Source organism: Pan paniscus, chromosome 17, assembly GCF_029289425.2.
Source record: "Pan paniscus chromosome 17, NHGRI_mPanPan1-v2.0_pri, whole genome shotgun sequence".
In the NCBI taxonomy this organism is placed as follows: Eukaryota; Metazoa; Chordata; class Mammalia; order Primates; family Hominidae; genus Pan; species Pan paniscus.
The window spans coordinates 60,558,457-60,580,923 of NC_073266.2; the positions used below are offsets into that span (position 1 = coordinate 60,558,457).

The 22,467-nt window shown below is 36.5% G+C and overlaps 1 long non-coding RNA gene across 1 annotated transcript in view; it reads left to right on the forward strand.

The window, feature by feature from the left end:
- Positions 1-22,467, forward strand: part of LOC117976780 (uncharacterized) — a 60,224-nt gene that overhangs the window by 33,845 nt on the left and 3,912 nt on the right. Inside the window, exons 2-4 of the long non-coding RNA XR_008621940.1 lie at positions 9,372-9,497; positions 20,544-20,600; positions 21,863-22,312. This is a non-coding gene — a long non-coding RNA (uncharacterized LOC117976780). The remainder of the gene's footprint in view (positions 1-9,371; positions 9,498-20,543; positions 20,601-21,862; positions 22,313-22,467) is intronic.

Genomic DNA, 22,467 nt, shown 5'->3' on the forward strand with positions numbered 1-22,467 from the left:
TACAATGACTGTGCGTCAATGGAAAATAGGAGAACTGGAGAAACTGAAGATCGGGGAATTATTTTTTAGCAATATCTATCCTTGAAACTTTCTTTCCTCTTTTTTTTACCAAGGATGCTTACTTTTAAAATTCCTTACATTGAAATTCTACTTATCATTTTAATGGTGAAATTGACTATAGAAATAAGCATTGCATTTATAATAAAAAAGCTTTTGCGTAATTACATGACCATATTCTGAGGAGAAGAATAGTGAGGTAGACTGGCTGAAGAGTAGATACATAAAGTTAAGGACTTAAATACTAATTTAAGTGTATAATGAGCTTTAGATTTTAAAAATAAGAGTTCAAAAACTCTTATATATACCCTTCTTAAGAAGAAAGAAAATTAGTAAATGACATTTATACTTCAAGGCGTGTTAACATTCTATGAAGTGATTGCTAGTGTAACCAAACACTATTCACTGGGCAGTCGTTCTAATAACAGTATGGATTTTTCTTGTTATATCTAATCAGAAGATTAAGTTCTAGGGTAGTCATTTCCTGATGACATCAAGAAGTTTTTTCATGAATATCCTAACCTACAGTAAATTAGTACAATAAATAATCATTTAATCTCCTCCTTAATGTCTACTCCGGAATCTTCCCTAAACTGAACACAATGTCTTCTCCATCCATTTCTTTATAACTTTAGTTTACAAACCTGTAGAAAAAAAAAAGAAGAAAGAAGTGGAGACAACAAAGAGGAATAGAAAAGAAGAAACAAAAAGAACAACAGAAACACCACCTATGTGTGGTGTCCAAATCCTCTATGTGCATTTTTGCTTTCTTGTTTTAGTTCATTTCATTTTATTCTCTCACCTGCCATTCTCATTATTCCCCATTTAAAACCTTCCCTTCTCTTCAGAGTCCAGATCAAGACTGTCTTCTTCATGAAAATTTCTCAAACACATTGAAGTAATTTAATGTTTAATCTAATATAAAATGATATCTTTATGTAAATACTTCTTCATATTTAGTTCTATGAGTATATGATTAATATATGCCAAGTGATAGCTAACCTTGGGACAAACTGTTGCAAAGTGGCAACCCCTACTCTGGTTGAACTTAGTGGTTATCTTCATGTGTATTTGTCTTATTTTAGATTTCAAATTGCTGAGGGATAGAATTATCTCTAAGAACTTCCTTAATCACAGAAGATTATTGCTCAATACATAGATGAAACATAACAATCAATAAAATTCCCAATAGATTGGTTTATAATGTTGATTAGCAAACTTTTATTGTCAAGAGTCAAAGAGTAAAGGTTTTCAGCTTTGTAGACTGCTTATTCTTGGTAACAACTAGTCAAATCTGCCATTGCAGCATGAAAGCAATCATAAGTAATACATAAGTGAATTGGCATGTGTGTGTTCTCATAAAACTTCATTTACTAAAAGAGGCAGCTGACCCGATTTGTTCCTTAAACTGTCATTTGAAGACCCCTGTGCTGGAAGATCTTGTCTGAGGTTGGATTTCCTGGAAGCAGCCTGAGATAGGGATTAAGGTGCAAGAGCAAAACCTGTAAGGGAGGGAGGAAAGCAGGTTGGAGAAGAGGAAAGAGCAGAACAGGATGTGGTCTCAGGCAAAGGCTGGTCTTGCCTGACCCATTGTAGGGAGGCGAGTGCCTCTGGGGCAGAAGGTTGTTCCTTCATCAGGCAAAAGAATGGGATTCTGTGCCCAACTATCTCCATCAGTCAATTTTTTGCTCTAGGCTGGTGGGAATGGAGTGTGGGGAGTCCTTAGTTTAAACGCCTCAACCAGAAGGTTCCTGTCCACCAAGGGCAATTCTCTTTGGTAATTCTCAAGGGTAATTTACATTATTGGTGAGTATAAATTAGTGTAATTGCATTGGAGGACAATTTGATTTTATTAGAACTATAATTTAGTAGTGGGGCATGGTGGTACATGCCTGTAGTCCCAGCTAATCAGGAGGCTGAGGTGGGGGATCACTTGATCCTGGCATGTAAAGACTGCAGTGAGCTGTGATCATGTCACTGCACTCCAGCCTGGGTGACAGAGTGAGAACCTGGCCAAAAAAAAAAAAAAAATTGAAAAAGGAATTTACTAATGCTTTCATCCCTGTGAAAGAACATATGTCCTGTGTCGTCTCAATGCCTCTTTCTCTCTACATGGCCTCCCCAGCAGTGTAACCGGACACCTTATCTGGAGATGCAGGGCTCTCACAGCCCGCTAACAGAAACTTTCAGGCCTACTAGAAATGTAGGCCCAGAACTAATGGGTTCAGTGTCACTTCTGCTACCTCATATCTAGTGAAATATGTACCAGGCCCAGCCCAGATTCAGTTTACAAGGTTGAGAGTCCACCTTCCTCCCAGGAGGCTGGGACCCTGGGCCCATCTTTGAAGACCTGGTAGTGAAAGTGACTTGTCAGTCTTCATGTGATCTGATCTGATTACCTCTGCCTTTACCTCCACTTTGTCCAGTCCAGCACCACCACTGCGCTATGATGAGCCAAGGTGATTTGAGGCACAACCCTTATACTTGCACGTTCTTCTGCTAGTGCTGATCTTCCCCAGACACCAGATGGTTCAATCCTCACTTCATTCAGGCCATTGCTCAAAGCTCACCTAAAATAATGCCCAACCTTGTCACACTATTTCCACAACCTGCTTTATTTCTCTTCATAGTACATTTACTCACTTGATTTACGATCTATTTGTTTATTGTCTCACCTCAAAGGGAATGTAAATGCCACAAGAGCAAGGAGTTTGACTATATTATTTATTGCTGCATCCTCAGTGTAGGATGCTTGGCACATTGTAGTTGCTCAATAAACATTTTTCAAAAAGTACATACATTTGAAATTGTGCACAGTGTTTGATCCATAATAATCCCACTTCAAGTATTTATAATCAGAAAATAATAGAATAAGTTCATGTGTTAGCACAGATGCTAAGATCAGTGTTGTTTATAATGCGTCTTTCATTCACAGTTAGAGTTTTTTAAATTTGTATCTTCAATGGTAAAGTAATCAGGAACTAAATAAATTATCATCTCTGTTTATTGACATTAACAGATACATCTCCAAGATATGCTTTAGAGTAGATAAGGCACATCAAAAAGGAACAGATATCATACTTGTATATAATTTTACATGCATGTATGTATACACACACACGCACACACACACTCAAAAGAGAGAGAAATGCCTTGAAGAATGTTTAGCAAAATAGTAATTAACTCTGTTTGATGGGTTTGGGTGATTTTTATTTTCTCTTTGTTTGTTTACTTTATTGATTTGATTTTATTCAGAAATATATAATATATATGCCATAAAATAGAGATGATAAAAATTCACTTTAAAAAGTCCAATTTAACTTGTACTTTCTCTCTGAAGCCTGTTGCATTTTAAATCATCTCCAAACAATTTAATAGTTGACTTTTTATTGTGTCATTTATGCTTTTTTGTTCCTTCTTTGTCAAAAATAAAGTCTTGTACTTCTAGATTATAACAGAAATACTTTGCTACAAATTAGAATTTCTCTGGGATTAAACAGTAAAGGCTTAAATATTTATCAGTGTAGTGAATAAAATTGACCACAAAAATTTATCAACCACCACATTTTTATTAAAGGAAGACCCATGATCTACCTTATTTTTTTTTACACAGATCCAGATAGAGCTATAATTATGTGATGGCTTTCCAGAAACATTTTATTGAAAATGAAAAATTGACAGATAAAAAGTTATAAAGTTAGGAGACTCTATAAAGAAAACATGTATTTACCCAAAGCCTTTCCAAGCTTCTCTTTTCCCTTACCTTACAAACATGACTCCTTCTTTTCTCTTCCTACTTCAGTTCATTCATTTATGTTTTTGAGCTACTCTAGTCCATGGTGTCATGAATTCTCACCTTCATATGTTCTTAGATCATTATTTAATATCCACTCCCACCTTGATGGTGCTGGACACTCAGAAGCGTTTTTAAAAATAATTGTTGAATTCAGAACCATCTCTATATGTTCTTTCAGATTTCTGGATTGGCCAGTAGTACTGTCTATACTTACATCAGAACAGCTTTGCAATTTAGGTGTGGAAATGCCGTGTTTGAGATGTGGGTGTATTTATTACACTTCCTCCAAAAAAAAACTCACCCTTGTGTCCTAGAGCTACTCATGAAATATTCACAGCAATATCACAGTGTTATTATTTAAATTAAATAATATATTTGACACAGCACTCAATACACAGGAAGCTCTCAATAAATGTTAAGCTCTGTGTTTAGCTCTCGCTCCTCCTCTAGACAGTGTATTTTATAAAGCATAACTGAAACATACTGAATTTTAATATAAATTATTGGCCCTGCTTTCACCAATTGTAACAAGAAATAAAACAAAGATCTTGGAAATTCTGTGACATAAACTGGTAAATATGAGAATTAGATGGCTTATGGATATGAATATACTTAGTTATATTTTACCTTCCAGGAACAATTCATGCTCAGATTTGATGGCTTTTCGGTCACCACAGTCAAGTTTCTGGGCATTACTCAGCAGTGACAGACAATTCATCACATATAACAATAAATATGAACTTATAACTGGAAATCAGGATGAATGCTATCCCAAGCAACAGTGGTTGAATTGGCAAATTATTCTTCACCATAAATACAGTAACCTTGGAAAGTTGTTGAGCAATAAAATGCAAGTCACAAAGACATCTGATATTTGAAAAAGATCCCTGAATTAACAAGCAAAAAGGAATCATCAGTCTTTCTGATAAATGGGTAGAGATTAACCCTATTTGCTGGTTCATAGCAAATCATATAATGCCTATCTTCTACACCAAAACGCTGCTCCCTACATGTCAGACTTTCTCTTTAAAACGTAGATTAATATTCGTCCACCTTTTATAGCTACTCATAGTCTCATTCTTATTTCAGCTGTAATAATCACACCCTATTTTTGAATATGTCATATTTAAGGCCACTTTAAGAGGACTGCTGTGTATTAGAATTTAGAACATCTGTGTGAATTGCATTTACAATTTATTTATTTATTTATGTTTTTTGGCAAATTTATTTACTCTCTGGTATATTTAACAGATTATATTAAAAATGCTAGGAAGTTTAGCCCAATATGAGGCAAAACAAAGGTTATTAGCAACCATTTTTCTCTGGATTAATAACATCAAAAAACTATCAAATTTCATTTTTCATTTTCTTAGGTTGTGAAAATGATTATTATTATCCAAAAGCCATATATCATAGTCAAAAATTATACCATACTGCCAGTAAATATAAATAGAATAAATATTAGTTAAAAGTATATCTATATATATATGCAAGATCACATATTTTAGACTCAATTCTCGTAAGTAAACACATGTATTGGCTTGAGAAAATACTTTCACTAGTGATTTATTTAAACATCCTCAAAACAGAGAAATCATGTCTTATGGTTTTTCTTTGCTATGTGAGCTTCCAAAACCTGAGCAAATGAGGTTATCTAATGTGTTTCAAAGGACTTTTAAAAAGAAACTAACAAAATTAAAAATTAAAATAGATTTTTATATTTTTTTAGCGTTTTGGAAACATTTTCACTCTTCTTTGAATTGTTTGCCACAGAAATATCTGTAGCATTTATTTGATAATTAGTTTCATATGCTATTTGGCATCTGCCATGTTGTCTGTAATCAAATAAAGTATTCTTTAACTTTTCTCTTTACAAAGGCAAGTACAGTTTACTTTGTTGCAGTTGGTGGGAAAACAACCTTAAAGATTCTTAAATACCTTCATTAAACAGATGAGGTTTAAAGAGTTTAGTGACTTGTATAACATGTACATTATAACAGTTCTAGAAAGAAAATGGATATTTAGCTTATTGACTAATGTTCTTTCCTGTTATTTCTTTGTTAATACATATATGAATTGTGTGATTAGCTCTACTTATAGAGACCTCAACTTATATTCTGAGCAAAAGGCACTCAACCCAGGCATATATCACTTGCTCTTGCCCAGAAACTTTGCCTCTTCCCTTTTTGCCTCTTTCAGCACTATTGGAATACATGAAACAGCACACACACACCAGACCATGATAATTTATTGCCATAAATTAACTTATTTATAAATTGGCCCTCCAGAAATAGACTCTGGCACAATATACTTACCAATACCCAAGGCATTTTTGTGAGCTCACAAATCTTAAGTTTACTTTGTTTCTATTGCTTTGTCATTGCTCAGTCTCTAAAGTTTTCTAAGTGGCAGAAAACAAGCATAGTCAAGGTAAAATAGTACACCAAGTTCATCATGGTCAATTCCAAGGAGAAAGAGGGTCATAGCAGATAAGATCATCTCCAAATTTGTCATTTTCCATAGTACATAATGTCCTGACCATGGTAGACTTTCAAATGTATTTGTTGAGTTGATTTCATTTATATATAAAAATAGGATTGCTAGTAAACCATTGACCAAGTGGTTACATTTGTCCATTAGTTGCTCACTGACTCAGCTTGACCAAACTTTAGTTAGGCTTCTCTGCTCTCCGCAGGTCCCTAAACTTTGACTGGCCCTAAGTCTGAGCAAGCACTAAAACACAAAAGATCCCCTATTAACAGCTCTCTTTAAGAATCAGCTGACTACAGCTAAAAATACTTTCAGTGAGACCACCATGGCCATGCTGTCGGTTCACCTCCACTTGCTTGCCAGTTTCTGCTTGAAGGCTCTTGCTAGCCCTGCTTGACCCTCCTTATAAAGAAAAGCCTTTTTATGTTCGATTTTGAAATGCTTGCAGATCCTAAGCTTGGGGCATTGTGATAGCCTTTTTGAATAAAGTTTCTCGTTAACCTAAGTCTAGATTTGTTTTCATTTGACACCATTATCAGACATAGATCAAGAAGGAATTTCCTTTACTCAGTCGCATATCATTCTTCTACAAAAGGAGAAATCTAATAGCATTATATTTTAAGTGTTAGCATTCACTATAAATTAAACAAACCTACATTTTTATTCTCAATTTGTTTGGCATGTTCAAGCAGTAGTGTTGGTGTTTGTGGGTTTGTAATAGAGAGTGATGAGGTATTCTGAACAGCTGTCAATAATGTCACACCGTTAACCATATACGCAGTGACTAGAGGGAAAAATAATCAGAATTCATATTTTATATCCACATTTTATTTTTGAACAGCAATAAGATAGGCTATCTCAGGAAATTCAGCATAACTGAAGTCAGTATAACTTCAGTCTGGTGTCTTAATACCATCTGAAATGCACTAAAGATAGCTGCTTCAGAACGATAAGGCTTGAAATATGGTTGCTGGCTTGAACTTAATGTATGAAGAATAATAAAACCATTTCACAAAGAAAATAATGTAACATAAAGTGAGATAAGAAAAGAATATCAATGTATCTAGCACTTAGACTCCACATATCAGGACATTATTATTAGAACAATTTACTATTATATCTTATTTAAATACCACATTATTTCCAATGTAGTTACCACCAGATATGATTTTCACTTTTCTACTGACTCTATTCCAAGACTTCAAAAGACTTTAGAACTGTTTTATAGAGTTATCTCTTCGAGAATTAGAAAACGAGGCATGGAAAGGTTAGGCTGCTTAGGAGGCAGTGTTATAGATTGGTAAAGGGCTCCACAGCCGTCCTTTCCCTTGCAAAAGAAGCCTCAGTTTCTTGGGGTTCACTCAATTGAGTCCTCATTTTAGTGAAATCTGATTCTATTTTACATGGTTTGGAGAAAGTAGTATATTCTAAAGGGTGGAGGACTTCACATGTTAACTATATTTTTATTACATTTTAAGAGAAAATATCCAAGGAATACACTGAAATCACTATAGATGTATTTCAACTTCTATAACTATAATTTTGGAAATTCAATCTTGGCACAAGGAAGTATAAACCATATTGTTTTGTTTTTAATTGTATTAATTGAGGTATGATTTACAATAAATAAAATGCACGACTTTGGTATTAAAGGTTACAGACTTGTGACTCCCTCTCTTTTTCTCTCTCATCATATGTATATTATATCTATAATACATAATAAAATGTACAGTAGCATATAGTACATATATAAAATGTACAATGATATAATGCACAAAAACATGGAGACAGGAATACACAAATTATGTTAAGGATGCAAGGGAAAGTCAACTTGGATGGATCAGACAGGATAAGCAATTACTGAGAGATAAAACTGGAGGGAAAACACAGGTCTGAAGAATGGAGTCTCTTAAAATCAGGTTAAGAAATTTGTATATTTTCTTGTGGCTTGTTAAGAGAAACTAATGATGGATTTTTGATATGCTCAAAAACATTTACACAAATTTAATGTATTGTTGATATTCTGAAAGGCTGAGTGTGTCAAAGCTGACGTTCACTACATTATTTTGAAGGGTATTTGTATGTAATTCTTTTATGAAATAATGAGAGCCAAAGAGAAGAATGGTAGAGTTGACTGAATCTCTGCTTTTGAGAAAGTCAGAAGGTCCAAGGACTCCACCACTCATCAGTTGAGTGGCTTTAGGGAAGTCACTAGCCTTCTCCAGGTCTCTGTTAACCTATCTGTAAATTAAAGAAAACAATACCTGTTTCATTACATTGTGATGAGCATTAAATGGGATAACATAAAGTTCTAAATTCATGGGAAAACTAACAAACTCTAAACAGGGAAGAAGAGGATGTTAGGGAACATTTAAAGAAGCGGTGAAATGAGAATCGGACTATGGAGGTGAGCAGACTTTCAATAATTGGGCTGTCCTTACTGCAGTGTGGCCCAGCATATCTTTTAAAAAGCTCTGGGATGCAGGAAGATCAGACTGTCTCCTCTTCCCCTTTCCATTTCTATGACAAGGAGACCAGAGGAACTAAGACTGACTATCCCCCTCCAAAGGCTTCAAGTTGCCTAATGTGAAATTTCCTCTTCAAATGTGACTCTTTGTCATAACTTAATCTCTCCAGGGCAAAAATATTTGACATTTGAAAATACAAGAAAGTTATACACAATTTCCTCATTTTGGACATTGGTTTTATGGCAGCCCAGACTGGTGTCATTTCAAAGGCTTCCTCACTCACATGACTGGCATTAATGCTGGCTGTCATTTGGTACCTCAGCTGAAAATTTGACTGGAACATCTGCATGTGGTTCATGCATGTGGCCTGGGCTCCAAGGAAACAGCTGGTTTCCATGAATAAAGCTCTGAGAGAAACAGATGGAAGCTGTATTGCCTTTAATAATCTAGCCTTGGAAGTCCCATAACATCATTTCTACCATGGTCATAGGACTTCCTAGATTCAAGAGGAAGGAAAGCTCTTCATTTTTCTTTCTTTCTTTCTTTTTTAATATCTCCAGCACACAGCTTTGAGGAAAGCACTTCTTAATAGAAATGAGTCAATGCCACATTATTAGATGAGTGTACAAGATAAGAAAGCTGGTTGCAGACATCTTGGAAAATACCATCTGCCTCAGTTTGGCATGGTAAGTAATATTAGTGTATTTTCTCTGAGTGTAAAATATAAAATTCTTGGAACATTGTAAGAACCTAATACATATCAATCACCTTATATATTTAATATGCAATAAAGTAATCATTTGTGCATTGTGTACTCATATTTGCTTATGTTTGATTCTAGTCTTGTATCATGTCTTGTATCACAGTGATTACACTGCATTTATTTTTTAAATTGCATTTTTGTTATATCATTTACACATTGCTGTTATAATGTTGTATGTAAAACAACCACAAGACTTCAGTGACATATAATAAATGTATTGCTCAAATGTCTGGGGTTAGGAAAGAATTGGCTAGGCACAGTGGCTGATCTTGGCTGGGTCTGCTCACATATTTGGCTATTGGCTGGCTGGTTTGTGAGGCAAATGCTGTGACTTGGCTCTGCTCCAGCTGTAGTGATGTGCTGGTAAAGTGCTTTTCAATGAAAAAAAAAAAAAAAAAGAGTGGTGAGAGTGGAAGCCCTGATTTGTAGCATTTGCTCATTTCTCTGGTTTCAAGCTAGCAGTGGTTGAACAGCTGGCTCATGAAATTTGTGAATATTTAACAATGAAGTCGTGCAAGGCTATACAAATCAATTCAAGCACACTGCTATAAAATACCTCTCCCTCCAGAAGACCAGCTCTAGCCTGCTGTCATGGTGATGGCAGAGGTACAAAAGGGAAAGCTCCAATACACAAGCCCATTTCAACCTTGGGTCATGACTGCCACTTTCCATTAGCCAAAGCAGGTCACGTAGTTGATCCACGTGTCAAGAGGTATGATGAGCTTCTCTTCTCACGAAGAGGGGGCCATGCAAAGTACAAATGGTAAAGGCTTTAGACACAGATTTCAACACATCCTTGTAACCCATCATACTGAAGATTCTCATATTTTGTTTAAAGAATGTGCTTTTAATACTTGTATATTAATTTTAAAACTGAGGCAAAACATACCAAAAGTAATTTCATTATTTGACAATGGATACTCTGAGAAATCAGTATGATTTGCTAACTCTTGGATTTGGTGAAATCAGCTTGTCTGAATTTTCATTATGATTAGCACATACTTTCTCTTACTGATATGTATTTGTACACATGCAAGAAAATCTATAAGTAACTTAGAAAATATATATGTTATTTTTTTTAGCCTGAGAGAGTACAATTTTGTTCCAGGTTTGAGAAAATCTTTCTTGGCAGCCAGTCTTCTTGTGATTGATTAGAATTCAGGAGAGATAGTGAGAATGTTGGCATACCTAATAAAAAGAGAGAGAATCTGGGACTGCTTTCAGAGGAATAAAAATAATGATGGTTCATGGAGGTACTGCTTGTCCTCATTTAGGGTTGGATTATATTCTGGTGTTTGTAAACTTAACAACTCTTGATCACTGAAACTCTAATAAAATCTAGATTTTCCCCCAAAACGTGCTAATGATGCCAATGTCACTTTTACCTGGCAAAGAACCAGGAATTAATTCGGAGAGTAGAATTTATTTTCTGAACTGGGACCTAAAACATATAACCTCACCATTAAGTTTGAGGGTACTTGATCAATTACAAAAAACATTCTTGCTGCTGCTGTGACCCTAACAGATCCATAAGTATTTGAATGTGGCTTTTTCTTCACCTTTCTGCTCTCTTTGATCTTACTTTTCAACCCTTAAAAAACAGAGAAATTTCTTCCTGCAATGCACGAGGAAAGCAAGGCTTTACTTTATAATATGGGTTTAACTAAAGGACTTGTCAAACTGAATGGAATGCAGAGTGATTCAAATGTTCTGACAAGGGCATAGAAAGCAAAGAACAGCACTCTGTGGTTTGTCAAAAAATCATCTAAAGAACACTTCAACTGTTCCTACTGGGGAAAAAAAAGTGTATTATGAATCACAAATCCCTTCTGTTTATACTATAATATAAGCCACCTCCAGATGAGAGCATAATGAATTAAATAAGATCTCTTTTCATAATAAATAATAGGTTGATACTTAGAAGATGTTTCCATCAAAGCATCTTAGGAAGTTTTATTTGCGTTAATTGACTCAGCAGTAATTACACATAGAAAGGCTGGTGCTATTAGTTTTCTTACTGTGTGTTCCTGAATTTTATTTCTTCCCCAATTGATGCATTATATTTTTGTAAGTTACATCAGAATTCTGATAATTCAATAATAGAATTCAAAAGATATAACTGATATAAAGTATTTAATTAAATTGCAATGGCAGAATAATTGCAGGATTTACAATATGAATCAAAATTTTTTTCACTAGGTTTACTTTTCTTCCCAAGATTCCTTTTGTTTCTTTGTCATTTTATTTAATCATGCTGTTTATGAAATAGTTATTATTGAGTAATTGGTGCCAAATGATGCTATTGAGAATTCTACTTTTCTCTCAAGATCAACAAAGGTCCTGCATCCTTAGGAAGACTTCCTTATGTAGTTCAATCTTTATTTTGTTTCATTTGTGAGACTGCATCTATGATGGGCCTTAAAATTATATTTAATTTATTTCAAAGGTTGACATCTCTTAATTGTTCTTAAACTAGAGTGCGATTTTATAAAGCTATTCAAGGTAGTTCTGATTTTTGCTTTTGGCTTTGGTAGAAGCTCATTCCTGACTGATGTTCCCACAGAGAACGACGATAAATTGATAAAATATTCTGAAAAAAAAATTGTTTGAAGGCATTAGAAATTTTCCATTTCTCCAAGATCTGAAGGGCTAAACTTTCTGACAGAAGCAAAGTACAGATAGGGGAGCTTGCCACTTGCTGTATTTTTCCTGGCAGCATATTCAAATTCTACCTTAATGACTCAAGAGCTGAGTAGAACTCTGGGCAGTCTAACAGGATGTGGGAGACAACAGTTAGAGTTCAGATCCTGCCCAGGCAGGGGAGCCAAGGTAAACATCCAAAGATTTCATTGAGGGGTCGCTAAAGCCCTTCATTCATACATTAATTGTAAAAAAGCATTCCTCAAGAGTATATTCAATTTTTAATTAGTCCAATCCTTGAAAGAAACTATAGCAAACTATCCCTAGTTCAAGTTTATTTAAGAAACAGCTTCCTAAAAAACAACAATAATCAAGAAAATATGGTACTGGCATAGATAGATTTATAGGTCAATGAAATAGGGTTAAGATTCCAGAAATATTTACTTATTCCACAAAATGAAACAGCTGAGGAGGAGAGTGGCAATCTAAATAACATATAAAATAAAATAAAATATCCAATCTGAAGCAGGGGGGATAAGAGGAAACAAAACATCAAAATGTGCACAATAGAACAAGCGCATGTGGAAAATAAAGGTCTGATATAAGGCAAAAAGCAGTGTTTTTCTGCTCTCACCCTCAATACAACTCAGAATACTTCTGTTACCAGATAATGTGGGGTTTTTCCCTACATACAAGTAATTCTTCCACAGATTCTCCAGGAGACACTAGCCGAGTGTCCTCTAATTCAATTCGATTCTGACACAATCTATGTAGAGACAGCATCAGATCCTAGATTGAGGGCTTAGTCCCCCAAAACTTCCCCTTGCTGAGACAGCTAGGTGGGAAGGCCTCCATGGTAAAACTCTAACTGGCCTGTGCACTGGGGTGGAGCCACAGAAGTTCATGCCATTTGCAGCAGGGAGGAACCTGGCCCCTCCTCTTCCCAAGTGGAACCTGGAATTTAAACTGCAAGGCAGGAAGTGCACCAGCAGGAGCTCTGGCTTTGTGGAAGGTCTCTGTTTCCCCTTTTCTTTCATTTTACTCAATAAACCTTACCCTGGTCACTCTTCAAATTGACTGCAAGCCTAAATCTTCATGGCCGTGTGATAAGGACCAGTCGTTAGCTGAACTAAGGAAAAGTCCTGAAATATTTTTGGTGCCCAAAGTGGGACTTGAAAAGTGGTGAGTGAAATGGGGACTCAGAATCTCTCACTGTCACTTCTAAGCCTTTTCATTCTCGGACTTCTGTGGATAGGGGAAATAGTGCCCCCATCCCCATTGCTCCCGGGAGTCTGGAAGGTCAACCTCAGTCTCCATGGCTTTTTCCTTCCTTTTTCAAGAGTAACCTGCAAGCAGCAGCTCACTATCACCCTCCCCTCCCTGCCGGGACTGGGCCACATGGCCCAGGGAATCCTGGGTGGCTGGCTGGTAGTCCCTGCCATGAACTGCCCAATACTTCCTCTTCTCCAGCCAAGGGGTTCAACTCCATTGGACAGTAATTAAACTAATCTCCCTGGTGGAGGAGCCACTTGCATGAGAATAAGAGGTTCTTCCCCAGGCATTTTAAAACTGTTCTTCTTTTCTTTTCTCTTATACACTGCATCAGCAATTAACTTTTAAAGTTTTTTTTCCTTTAAGAAGATGGTTCACTGGGCTAGGAAATATAAGGATCCCTGTTTATATTCTCTGTAAAGTTTTGGTTGTGAAAAAGGGTGTTCTGGGGACTGGGCTTTCTCTGGCCTGTCTGTGTGTTTTGTATAATGTCTGCAAAAAAAGCTTTAATTAATTAGGCCTAAAGAAAGACAAGCCCTTGGATCAAATTTTTTTAAAGGGAAGATAAAAGCTGTAATACCTTTCAGTTCCCATGATTTTAACCTTTGAGAAATAAAAACAGCCTTAAAGATTATTGGTAAAATGCAGGTGTCATTAAAATGTAAATAGTTGGACTAAATTCTGCAGGTCAGATGCAAGGTTTGCTAATGGTCTTAAGGTTACAAACTGCTTTTTGGTTTTGATAACTATTTGACTTGCCAGCTTTACAACTGGTAAGGCCTGTGGACATATGAAACTAACCATGCCCTTAATTATGCTGGAAAAGTTAAACCTTGGCTACACTTAGGACACAATTAAAACAACCTTCCAGGTTTTACATTAAAGTTAAAAATTGCTGAGTTACCATTATAACATGTAATTGACACTACTGGAAATAGATTTACATGCATGGTATCTAAGAACAGTAAAATGTGGTTTTTTTTTGTAAAAGGTTATGAGAAGGCATGGAAATGTAAATTTTTGCCTAGGGTTAAAGGATTATTTTGAGTTAGATATAAAACACTGGAGGTTCAAACAAGTGGTGGAAAAATTTTTGAAATTAATCTTGCAAAAGAGGTTCTCCATGTGAACATATTGACTAAATTCTGAAAGGATATTGTATTAGTCCATTTTCACACTGCTGATAAAGACATACCCCAGACTGGGCAATTTACAAAAGAAAGAGTTTTAATGGACTTACAATTCCACATGGCTGAGGATGCCTGAAAATCATGGCAAAAGGCAAGGAGGAGCAAGTCACATCTTACATGGATGGCAGCAAGCAAAGAGAGAGCTTGTTCAGGGAAACACTGTCTTCTAAAGCTATCAGATCTCATAAGACTTATTCACTATCGTGAGAACAGCATGGGAAAGACCTGACCCCATGACTCAATTACCTCCCACCAGATCCCTTCCACAATATGTAGAAATTAAAGATGAAATTTGGTTGGGGACACAGGCAAACCATATCAGAATTGTTTGGTTTTTCTGTAATTGAGCATTGAAATAAAAGCACAATGAGGTTTGCTTAAGGCATGAATATGCTCTTTGGCAAAATTTGTAAGGTGTTATAAAGGTTTTTGCTTCTTTAAAATTTGTGAGCCATCATTTTGGCAAAATAAATCTGGAATTGTATTTTATAATATCAAGTGCTTTAAACATATTAAACAGGTTTCCTAAAATCAAACTTCAGTTTCAAAACTGTCTTTCCTAATGCCTGGATTTTTGGATAGTTCAGAGGGCCCCTAAAACTTCCAGAAAAGAGAGGTAAACAGGATTATTAGACATATTTAAGTGTGTGAAATTGCCAAAATGATGTACAGTCTTTTTAGGTTATATTTTTGTGAATAATGCTAATATACGTTCCAAAATTTACTGGGATTTCTAAAATTCTAATGTCTGAGTATATGCTATCAATCATAATTAAGGTTGTTATGTTAAGTTATTGTTAACTACAAAGGTAATGAGACTTCTTTGTCAATTATGTTTCTAACTGTAACTACCCTGGACATTTTGTTATTCACAGACAATTGTTGTCTTGTTTTAATCCTTTTCAAAAGATGGTTTATATTAAGCTATAGGACTCTGACAGGAACTCTCAAATACACATTCTGATAACTTTGAAAATTGTGATATTGGAATAAAGAAAAATGTAAAGGACTCATGAATAGCTAAAATGTTCATGAATAGCAAGCAAAACAATGGTTAACTAAATAAACTGAACTCAGGAAACTGAAGCAATTCTTTTTAATCTTTGCTTAGATTATTTCTGATTCTTGTTTTGTTTTTCAGAATCAAGGAACTTATTTTGAACTGTTTATGGCCTTTAATAATTGAGTAAGGTATACTCTTGTGAGCAAGATTTGGAGTATATTTGTTTTTCTCTGCCTAGTTTCTCTAGAATTTGGAAACTATCTGTGAGTATTCTTAACTTATAGCAATATGGTTGTTTGCATCAGTGCAATAAAAATTTATTTGTCTTTTGCAACAGGACACAATTGGAGAAATTGTTTATTTTACCAAGGCTTTAACTGGAAGGGTTTACTTTCCTTTAAGGAGTCAATCTCGACTTGCAGAGATGTTAAAAGCCCCATGGGAGACTGGCCTCATATTTTTGCCTAAGCAGTCCCAGTACAGGGTTTCTGATCTGTGGTCAGTAAAGAATGTCACTTTCTAGGAGGTCCAGGATCTCCAAGGTCATTTTGAGACCATAAGAGCAGAGGTTCACCCAACTTACAGGTATTTGAGGATACAAACCCATGGCTGGGCTCAGCTTTAAAAGGTCTTATCTGAGATTCCTTGTGGAACAGAGTTCCATCAAAGCCAATTCAAAAGGCCTATGTAGAAACAATTATTCTTGTTGCACTTTATGTATATAATCAGGCCAAGTATAAGACTAAAGTCTATTTTGCAAACAACACAATCTTATCATGATTTGTTTTTTAAATGAAAATTAGGACTAGAGAGAGAGAAATTATGTTCCAAAACTTAATATACATTTCTCATTAAAATCTAAATTCATTAGTTGTTTTTAAGTTTTTGCCTACATTGTTAGACTAACCATGCTTGTTCCTGTGAACCAACCAGGAATCTCCAGCTGCAGCTCAGATAGAACAAGAGGGATGGGTAATGTAAAAATTCTGGATCAATATTCTAGTTCTGAGCAACTATCTTGCAAATCCTGCCAGGTAATTGGAATAAACAGGGTGCCCATCACCCAGAGGTTTCTTTTTCGGAAAGTAAGACCAAGGGAAGTAATCAAAGCTAAGCACAATACACCTAAATTCTAGCAAGCATAACTATAGACACCGGTTATCTGGGTATGTCACAACTTATCTTTTTCTCTCCCTTATTAGAAGAGGACTCAATTCCACAGCTTCACCTTAGCATTCAGCTATAAGGAGTCCATGCAACCCCCCTGACACATATTTTTTTGTCCCAACCTCAATTCCAAGCTTTGCCTTGAAGCCCTAGGGAGAAAACTGGATCTGAGGGATCCAGAGGAAGATGATAACAGAAGTTAAAAAGCACAGTGCAGGTGAGTGTGACTGATTCATGCAGATTAAGTCAAGCTCAAGCTTCCTGTTTCGTGGATAAAGGCCACATTAGTATCCATGTCATAGGTAAGGTCAAGGGAACTCCAAGGCTACTGACAGTAGATGAGAAAGAGACATGGATGAGATTGAATAATTTCTATACTCTAAGTCTCCTGCTTCACGGGTGCAAACTACTTTGGTACTCATGGCAGCAGCTGCCAATGTCACCAGGGCTCAGGAATGTAAAGATGGAAGGAAAGAGGACACTCTTCCCTCTCTCCTTCATGTACCCCAGGTATCTGCTAGGAAGAAAAGCGAACCAGGGATTCCTGCTCCCCTTTTTCTATATAAGTAGCCATTCATCTTCAGTCTGTACCCTTTTTGAATGCATCGTGAACTCCTGGGACTCCTTTTAAAAAAAGCTACTTTTTTCCTCTCTTCTCCTTGGATCTGTCTTCACAGATAATTAATTGTGTCTCTGTACTACAAAACACTCCCCTCAGATGCATCTTCCAAACTGGGAAAAGTTAATTTCCCAAACCTTAAAATGGTTGGCTTAGGATTGGGCTCAGGGAGAAGGAACTCAGAAGCCCAACGTGCTGGCAAAAGGGTAAAGTTTTTTGCCAGTTGGGCTTCTGGCCTCCTCTCCCTGAACAAACTGGCAAAAGTCCTTGGGATTTTTGAGCTGTCCTTACTCCTCCCCTTGTCTCATTTTGATACATGTTTTCTAATAACCAGATTTGTGCGTTCTGGCCTTCAGGCCATCAAACTCTAAACAGTCATGCAACTAGAGCTGCTGATGATGGCACCTACTGCACTTCTGCTCAAAACCCTTAAATAGGCCTCTGAGGGAGCTCTGATTGCCATTTTCCAAAACGATGCCTCTTGTCAGCAGGAAGCAGTTAAGATTCATTTTCATCCTCATCCTTACTCTAACTGCAGTTAGATGTACTTTTTTAAAATTTTATTTATTTATTTATTTATTTTTTTTTTTTGATGGAGTCTCACTCTGTCTCACCCAGGCTGGAGTGCAGTGGTGCAATCTCAGCTAACTGCAAACTCCACCTCCCAGGTTCAAGCCATTCTCCTTCTTCAGCCTCCACAGTAGCTTGGATTACAGGTGTGTACCACCATGCCCAGCTAATTTTTGGATTTTTAGTAGAGATGGAGTTTCGCCATGTTGGCCAGGCTGGTCTCGAACTCCTGACCTTAAATGATCTACCCATCTCGGCCTCCCAAAGTGCTGGGATTACAGGACTGAGCAACCACACCCAGCCTGTACTTCTTTAAAGTGGGGAATGAGACACTCAGGTGGGAAAGACTCACTGGCAAAACTCCAACTGACCTGCACACTGGGGTGGAGTCACAGAAGTTCACACCATTTGCAGTGGGAAGGAACTGGGCCCCTCCTCTTCCTATGTGGAACCTGGGATCTAAACTGCAATGCAGGAAGTCCAACAGCTGGGACTCTGGCTTTGTGGAGGGTCCCTGTTTCCCCCTTTTCTTCCTTTTCACCCAATAAACCCTGCCCTGCTCACACTTCAAATTGTCTGCGAGCCTAAATTTTTATTGCCATAAGACAAGGACCCTATCTTTAGCTGAAATAAGGAAAATTCCTGAAACACTACTACTTCAGATGCAATTATAAGCTCCAGGTTCTGGCTCGTGCTTTCAACCGACAGGCTATAAATTGGGTTCTCACTACCTCCTCCTTGGGTTTGATTAGTTTACTAGAACAGTTCAGAAAACTCAGGGAAACACTTTACTTACATTTATTCATATATTATAAAGGATGTTACAAAGGACACAGATGAACAGCCAGATGGAAGAGGTGCATAGGGTGAGGTACAGGAGGAGGGGCATGGAGCTTCTATGCCCTCTCTGGGTACACCTCCCTCCAAGAACCTTCACATATTCAGCTACCTGGAATCTACCAAAACTCAATCCTTTTTGGGTTTTATGGCAGCTTCATTAATTAGGCATGATTAATTAAATCATTGGCTGTTAAAGATTTGGTTCTTATCCTTTCTCCAGAGGTTGTGGGTTGGGGCTAGAACTCCCAACCATCTAACCATCTAACTATGCCTTGGTCTTTCTGGGGACCAGTCCCCATCCTGAAGCTATCTGGAGACCTCTAGCCAAGAGTCATTGCATTATCATACAAAAGACACACTTATAAAGTCAGATATTCCAAGGGTGTTAGAACCTATAGGCCAAGAAACAGGCAAAATGGCTAAATATATATTTCCCAATATTATAATATGTAATTAGAAATCTAGTAGGAAAGGAGAGAGATTGTGAAGCAAAATCGTTATTTGAAGAGGTAATGATTGATAGTTTTCCAAAATTGATGGAAAACATTAAGCCATAGATTAAAAATTTACTGTGGACCTCAAGTAGGAAAATCACATCTAAGCATAATGATAACAAAACTGTCATATGACAGAGAAAAAAAGAACATTTAAAAATGACAATGGTGGAGTGAGGGAACATTACCTTCAGTGTAAAAACAAGGAGAGTTACTGTTGAGTTCTCAAAAAAACAGTGGAAGCAAGAAGCAACAGTATACTATTTTAAAATGCTAAAAGTGGGCCAGGTGTGGTGACTTACACCTGTAATCCCAGCAGTTTGGGAGGCCAAGGAAGGATAAGTTTGATACCTGCTGGAGCAACAAAACAAGACACCATCCACAATAAAATAAAAATAAAAATAAAATGCTAAAAGTATATAACTATTAACTTTGAATTCTGTATGAATTACAGATATCTTTGAAATGTGAAGGAGATTAATAGTCTAAAGTCTAGGAGAAACTTGGAAAACTGGCAAATACAAAATATTATACATTTATAAGATCTGCTTCTGTTTTTGTGTCTGTCTCTATGTCTATATGTGTCATGTGTATGTGATATTTCATTACCAAATCATATAATAGAGCTCTAATCAATTGGCTTAAGGAAAAAATTGAGTGCTTAAATCAAATGTTTTATCAGAAAAATAACAGTTAGCTCAAATGTCTTTTAGTTCATGTGACTTTGGTAATCTTTGGTAAATAAAACTAGCTTCACAATTCTCTTCAGTAATTTAAAATCTTAAGGTCGTGTCATGTTAAATGAAGTAGTTATAGGGTTTTCACTAGAAATTAGGGTTACTAAGAGTTAGAATAGTAGTTAACACATGTAGGCAAAAGAAAGTCAAAGGATTCATTCTAGGAAGGTAAAAATGTTTGAATAGTTTTTAACAAATAACGTAAAAAAATTCATAGGGGTGAAGCTAGGAGGAAAAAGAAAAAGGGAAAGTCCTTTTCCTTTCTCAGCAGGGTGATAATCTAGATTGTGTGAACTCCAAAATCTGAGACAGGTCTTAGTCAATTTACAATGTTTATTTCCCAAACTTATGGAGATGCACCCATGACACAACCTCAGGATGTCCTGACTACATGTACCCAAGGTGATCAGAGCACATCTTGGTTTTATACATTTTAGGGAGGCATGAGACGTCAATCAACATGTGTAAGATGAACATCGATTTGGTCCAGAAAGGTAGGAAAACTCGAAGCAAATGCAGGACAACTCAAAGCAGGGAGGGGGCTTCCAGGTCATAGGTGGATAAAAGACAAATGGTTGCTTTATTTTGAGTTTCTGATTAGCCTTTCCAAAGGAGGCAATCAGATATGTATTAATCTCAGTGAGCAGAGGTGGGATGACTTTGAATAGAATGGAGGCAGGTTTGCCCTAAGCAGTTCACAGCTTGACTTTTCCCTTTAGCTTAGTGATGTGGGGGCCCCAAGATTTATTTTCCTTTCACAATTGTTATTAAGAAATAGAATGAATAAATAGAAATTAAAAGTGTTAAAACAAAAGTCTTAATACAACATTATTGAGAGTTGGGTGAACCAAAGAGTGCTCCTGCTGGTGCCCCAATATTAAAGGGCCCCAAATCAGTTTTCTATATTTACCTCAGTTTGGAGAAATTTACAAAAAGTTGGAAGGCAAAGATCTCAATGAGAATAGCTGACCAACAATTGCCTAGGGGCAATGTTGAGGCTGGTAAATCAAGATAAGTGTGAAAAAAAGTTAATCCTTTGGCTTAACACCCTGCAGGAAACCCAAATTATTTTTCACAAGAGAGGGTAAAATGGTTTGGGTGTGGAAGAAACTTCCTGGTACCTAAACATTAAAAATGTAAAGATTGATAGGGTTATAAAAGTTGAAATGTTTAAAGAGGTGTTACATAAAGTAGTTGTGACTCCTTTATTTAAATGTTTTAAGAAAATTAATATTGTGTCTAACTGAGATGCTTCTCCTACCTAGTACTGTAAAAGAGAAGGCATATAAATCTGCCCTTTGAGCAAAATGAATTGGACACGCTAAATGGGAACTAGTGAGATTTTCCTGAGCCCATAGACTGTAGAATAGATGCTAGAGTGCTGGTTGGGACAAATCCTCCACCTGACAGCCCTTTGCAGAATGTTTACTGGGGCATCTAGCAAAAGCCTTGTGAGTATCTTCGAGTGATGACTACTGGAACTTTGGACCAGAACATTTCCATATAGGGGGCATTTACTGCTTTGCTATGGGGTGTTAACTGATGCTACCCCTATGCTAATGGAAATAGCAGTGCCCAAAAGAGTTTCATGATAAAATAGAAATAGTATATATAGGATCATTCTACTTGGAGAGTGTAATGAGGAAATACTCATGAGGCTAGAGGCTTTTATTCCCTTAGGACTGACTCTGGAACTGTGTGAGGAGCTGCTGAATTCTACAGTACCTAATCAGCAGCTTTCACCTAACTTATACAGAGAGTCTTGGCTTGTGGACAGCAGTTCCAGTATGAATGGACAACATCCTATTTGGAGGGATGCTACTCTGATTGAAGAAGAGTCAAGAAAACCTTCTTTGTTTGGAGCTATTTATAGCTTAGAGTTGGGGAAAGTATATTTTTGTGAGCAAATTTACCTTTCTATCTACCTGAGTTCTCCAAAATTTGAAAACTATTCATGAGTATTTTTATTTTATGGCAAAATAGCTGTTTGTATAACTTCAGTAAGGATCTGTTTTTTTTTTTTTTTGTAATAGGACACCATTGGAAACACTGATTATTTTTACCAAGGCTTTGACTGAAAGGCATATTTTCAGATATGACCAGATGAGGAATTAAGGTTGACTCTATAAAGCCACCAAAAAGCCCATTGGAAAGACTGGCCTAGTATCTTGTCTAAATGGTTCCCTTACAAGGTTTCTGACCCATGGTGAGTAAAGAATGTTACTTTCTAACAGGCCCAGAAACCTCAAGATATTTTGGGACTTTGCAAAGAGATAAACTAGTACAGTTATTACAAGCATAGTCTAATGGTGAATCCTTGGCTTGGCTTGGCTTCTGGCTTTGAGGTTTTTAAAAAGTCAA